Genomic DNA, 6,000 nt, shown 5'->3' with positions numbered 1-6,000 from the left:
TGTTTAGTCCCAGGGTCCTTAGCTTAGTGATGAGCTTTGTGGGCACTATGGTGTTGAACACTGAGCTGTAGTCAATGAACAGCATTCTCACATAGGTGTTCCTTTTGTCCAGGTGGGAAAGGGCAGTGTGGAGTGCGATTGAGATTGCGTCATCTGTGGATCTGTTGGGACGGTTTGTGAATTGGAGTGGATCTAGGGTTTCCGGGATGACGGTGTTGATGTGAGCCATGGCCAGCCTTTCAAAGCACTTCATGGCTACCGACGTGAGTGCTACGGGGCGGTAGTCATTTAGGCAGGTTACCTTCGCTTTGTTGGGCACAGGGACTATGGTGGTCTGCTTCAAACATGTAGGTATTACAGACTCGGTCAGGGAGAGGTTGAAAATGTCAGTGAAGATAGATAGATGACTAACTGTGTACTTTTACCAAACAGTGGATGCCATGGGCCGTACATCTCTCAAAGGGACTGAGAGTCAATCCAACAAGTCCAAGCAGATGTCAATAACACATCATATTGCTCCAGAGGAGAACAAACAACAGACTTCACAGCTACAAGAAGATACCAGGAAGGAGCTCCCAGTATATACTAGTAAAGAGACAGAGGTAGGCTCCAGCAGAGACCAAACAGAGCAGCTGAAAGCAGAAAGTCTAGGTGGACACAACTTCAACTCAACGAAGCAACAACGTTATCGAACCACCTTTACTGATTTCCAGCTGGACCAACTGGAGAGGGCTTTCCTCAAATCTCATTATCCAGACATTTTTGCCAGGTAATAACATTATGCTATTACTACTGGTTATTGACATTAATAGTGGGGGTTTTGTTACTATGAAGTATACGACATACCTCACCTTTCAATCATGTTTTATTTTAAAAGACTGTTCAAACCGTTCATAGAGCAATGGCTCTTTATTTCCCTAGAGAAGAACTGGCTACACGTCTAACTTTGACGGAGGCAAGGGTCCAGGTACAGATACTCAATCATTAGTTTTTGCCCTTTATACTGTAAGCAGGTAGCTTAGTGGGTAAGAGCGTTGTGCCAGTAACCGAAAGGTCGCTGGTTCTAATCCCCGAGCCGACTAGGTAAAAAATCTGTCGATGTGCCCTTGAGCAAGGCACTTAACCCTAATTGCTTCTGTAAGTCGCTCTGGATAAGAGCGTCTGCTAAATGACTAAAATGTAATGTAAATGTAGTCCTTGGAGCTGATTCTAATTTAGTGTGAGGCTGCAACACATAGTAGTCAGTCATGGATCCATCAATAGGCTCCTGACGTTTCTCCACTTGCTACACCTGTCTGTGTCCAGGTGTGGTTCCAAAACCGAAGAGCCAAGTGGCGTAAGCTTGAGAAGGCTGGCGTGTTGAGCTCGGTCCCTGGGCTACCTCTAACCAACCCCCTGTTCCTGGATGTCCCCCTGCACCAGGCCTCTGTGGTGGAGCCATCCTGGGGGGAGCCCCACACACAGCCTCTCTGCATGGGCCTGACTCTGTGGGAACCCTGGGTATTGGCACTCTGGCCTGGGCCTCAATGTGTGGACATCTTCTTATCCATCCAAACTTCAGCAGGTACTGTATTTAAGTCTTCTGTTGAGACGGACATACAATGCCTTCGGTAAGTATTCAGACCCCTTGACTTTTTCCACATTTTGTTACGTTACAGCCTTATTCTAAAGTTGATTAAATAAAACATTTTCCTCAGCAATCTACACACAATACCCCATAATGACAAAGTGAAAACAGGTTGCTAGACATTTTTGCAAATTTATTAAAAATGAACAACAGAAATACCCGATTTACATAAGTATTCAGACCCTTTGCTATGAGACTTGAAATTGAGCTCAGGTGCATCCTGTTTCCATTGCCATCCTTGAGATGTTTCTACAACTTGATTGGAGTCCACCTGTGGTAAATTCAATTGATTGGACATGATTTGGAAAGGCACACACCTGTCTATATAAGGTCCTACAATTTACAGTGCATGTCAGAGCAAAAACCAAGCCATGTGGTCGAAGGAATTGTCCGTAGAGCTCCGAGACAGGATTGTGTCGAGGCACAGATCTGGGGAAGGGTACCAAAAAATGTCTGCAGCATTGAAGGGTACAAAAAAATGTCTGCAGCAAGAACACAGTGGCCTCCATCATTCTTAAAGGGAAGAAGTTTGGAACCACCAAGACTCTTCCTAGGGCTGGCCGCCCGGCCAAACTGAGCAATCAGGGGAGAAGGGTCTTGGTCAGGGAGGTGCCAAGAACCCGATGGTTACTCTGACAGAGCTCTATAGTTCCTCTGTGAAGTTGGCAGAACCTTCCAGAAGGACAACCATCTCCGCAGCACTCCACCAATCAGGCCTTTATGGTAGAGTGGCCAGACGGAAGCCACTCCTCAGTAAAAGGCACATGACAGCCCGCTTGGAGTTTGCCAAAAGGCACCTAAAGACTCTCAGACCATGATAAACAAGATTCTATGGTCTGATGAAACCAAGATTGAACTCTTTGGCCTGAATGCCAAGCGTCACGTCTGGAGGAAACCTGGCACCATCCCTACGGTGAAGCATGGTGGTGGCAGCATCATGCTGTGGGGATGCTTTTCAGCGGCAGGGAGTGGGAGACTAGTCAGGATCGAGGGAAAGATGAACGGAGCAAAGTACAGAGAGATCCTTGATGAAAACCTGCTCCAGAGCACTCAGGACCTCAAAGGTTCACCTTCCAACAGGACAACGACCCTAAGCACACAGCCAAGACAACGCAGGAGTGGCTTCGTGACAAGTCTCTGAATGTCCTTGAGTGGCCCAGCCAGAGCCCGGACTTGAACTCGATCAAACATCTCTGGAGAGACCTGAAAATAGCTGTGCAGCGACGCTCGCCATCCAACCTGACAGAGCTTGAGAGGATCTGCAGAGAAGAATGGGAGAAACTCCCCAAATACAGGTGCCAAGCTTGTAGCATCATACCCAAGAAGCCTTGATGCTGTAATCACTGCCAAAGGTGCTTCAACATAGTACTGAGTAAAGGGTCTGAATACTTATGTAAATGTGATATTTCTGTTTTTTATTTGTAATAAATTAGCAAACATTTATAAAAGCCTGTTTTTGCTTTGTCATTATGGGGTATTGTTTGTAGATTGATGAGGGGAAAATTTTTTTTTAATCAATTTTAGAATAAGGCTGTAACGTAACAAAATGTGGAAAAAGTCAAGGGGTCTGAATACTTTCCAAAGGCACTGTATGTTATGTAATGTGTAGAGATTAGAATTCGGATTTACTCAGTGGCTGATCTGAAAAACACTTGCATAGCTACACATCTTGGTAATGGTTAGGACAGACTAAACCCAACCCTAACACCATGAGGGAGAGGGGTCTATGTGTTTTGGGGTTTCATTTGGCGATATACTACACTCTTAGAAAAAAGGGTTCCAAAAGGGTTCTTCGGCTGTCCCCATAGGAGAACCCTTTTGGGTTCCAGGTAGAACCCTTTTTGGTTCCACGTTGAACCCTCTGTGAAAAAGGTTCTACATGGAACTCAAAAGGGTTCTACCTGGAACCAAAAAGGGTTCTCCAAAGGGCTCTCCTATGGGGACAGCCAAATAACCCTTTTAGGTTCTAGGGGGACCTTGCGTGCGCTGCAGGATTTTAATCCAACGCGTAGTTTGTTACTAATGGTTTTCTTTGAGACTGTAGTCCCAGCTCTCTTCAGGTCATTGACCAGGTCCTGCCGTGTAGTTCTGGGCTGATCCCTCACCTTCCTCATGATCATTGATGCCCCACGAGTTGAGATCTTGCATGGAGCCCCAGACCGAGGGTGATTGACCGTCATCTTGAGCTTCTTCCATTTTCTAATAATTGCACCAACAGTTGTTGCCTTCTCACCAAGCTGCTTGCCTATTGTCCTGTAGCCCATCCCAGCCTTGTGCAGGTCTACAATTTTATCCCTGATGTCTTTACACAGCTCTCTGGTCTTGGCCATTGTGGAGAGGTTGGAGTCTGTTTGATTTAGTGTGTGGACAGGTGTCTTTTATACAGGTAATGAGTTCAAACAGGTGCAGTTAATACAGGTAATGAGTGGAGAACAGGAGGGCTTCTTAAAGAAAAACTAACAGGTCTGTGAGAGACGGAATTCTTACTGGTTGGTAGGTGATCAAATACTTATGTCATGCAATAAAATGCAAATTAATTACTTAAAAATCATACAATGTGATATTCTGGATTTTTGTTTTAGATTCCGTCTCTCACAGTTGAAGTGTACCTACGATAAAAATTACAGACCTCTACATGCTTTGTAAGTAGGAAAACCTGCAAAATCGGCAGTGTATCAAATACTTGTTCTCCCCACTGTAGGTCCTGCCTTATCTTACCAGACAAATAACACACATATTGTTGACCATTATTGTTCAACTAGCAATGCAGACAGGGGCCATTCAAATGTTTCATGGGTGAAGAGACTGACGTTCACGACCACATTTTCAAAATAAACTTTACTCATCCGCATCTCTGCCGATTCACCCTATCAGCTCTAACTGATATCATCAGCACTAGTGTTCCTACACAAGCTTGACTATGTTCTCCTGAAATAAATAAATGAATAGGAAGTTTATTTCTTCCGATTAGGGTTGTAAACATTGCTGGTGTGCTTAGTATTCAGTAAGAAGCACAGGGACCAATTTGTGGCTCTGATTCACCTATTCTCTTGGATGGGGACAAATACAACCATCAGAAAGGCAGTGGTGCAAGACCAAATACTTATTTCTACAGGACAGTCTGTCTGTGTACACTACAGAAAAGAAAGGTAGCGGCTGCATTGTGTTAAGTTGCGTCAATTCAAATCTGGTATTAGGAACAAAAGAGGTCAACACGACTTCTAAAATAGACTAGTATTTTAATTAATGCAAAATACTTCAATGGTAAATATGATGTTCGTATATACGGGTCCACTGAAATACCACGCAGGGCACTCAGAGAACTAAGCCATTGTTATGAGTTCTTCTTAAAATACTCTGACAGAGATAGTTCCCGCTCCCTGCTGGGCCTATCAGAGTAGAGACTGAGCGTGGTTTAGACTTACTCAGCCTATCCGTTGGCGCACAGGCTGGTCCCAGCCCCTTGGCGCTCCACTGTTGCACACTGTTGCCAGGCATAAGTTGTTTTCATCACAACCTGTAGAGTCAGCACCCATAGACACTGTTCCCCTGTACCTACGTCCTTGAGCGCGGTTCACAGATCACAAAGAGGCAGTGTTCGTGTCTGTGAGAAATACAAGTCTTATCTCATCCTACCCCCTAACGTTCCTCACATGAATCACAGCTTGTTATGTGAAACAATTTATATCAGTACAGTACAAACCTTTTATGTTTAATCATTAATGCATTCTTTCTAAGCTAGTCATCACATCTAGATCCCCACAATTGGCAATTGGTTGTTCTCATACAGGATATTTTCTCAAATTATGCAGACTTTGCCTCCCTCAGCGCAATTCAGAGAAATAGTGGGTGCATCAGTACTGTATCTGATGCTTTTCTTGGAAAAGAGGATGTGGTGAGTAGAGAGGGCCCGTCCTTTCTCAGTAAGATTTCAATGTTTCTTTGTAAGTATAAATAACCACTAGAAGTTCATGCTCTGGCATCATCGGTTCGCTGCCACATGAGTTGCCCTATTATTACATCAGTTCTTCAGCACTTCTTGCTCCATAAATTGTATACTATTCAATTGCTTGGGTCAACAGAAAATTGATTAAAAAGGACATTACATTGTGCATGATATAAGGCTTGATGCACTGGTGTAGCAGTAGCAGTGTCGATGGCTGTGTAACGGTCCCATTCCCTGTTGCAGCCATTCTCAGCCCGTTATTTATTTTTGCTAGGTAGTTAACGTTAGCTAGCGCTAGTTGGCTGTACCTGCAGCAAAACTTTCTCCACCTATAGCTTGGCCTCAATCTTCTTTTTGAAATGGCGAGCCAACGTTTTCAGCACTTTTATTTTCATGACTGATCAAAACTCCTTTTTATTATAGCTCT

This window comes from Coregonus lavaretus (assembly GCF_964263955.1).
Source record: "Coregonus lavaretus genome assembly, chromosome: 29".
NCBI classification, from domain to species: domain Eukaryota; kingdom Metazoa; phylum Chordata; class Actinopteri; order Salmoniformes; family Salmonidae; genus Coregonus; species Coregonus lavaretus.
The sequence above is the reverse complement of the archived record's forward strand: the minus strand, read 5'-3'. Positions refer to the sequence as shown.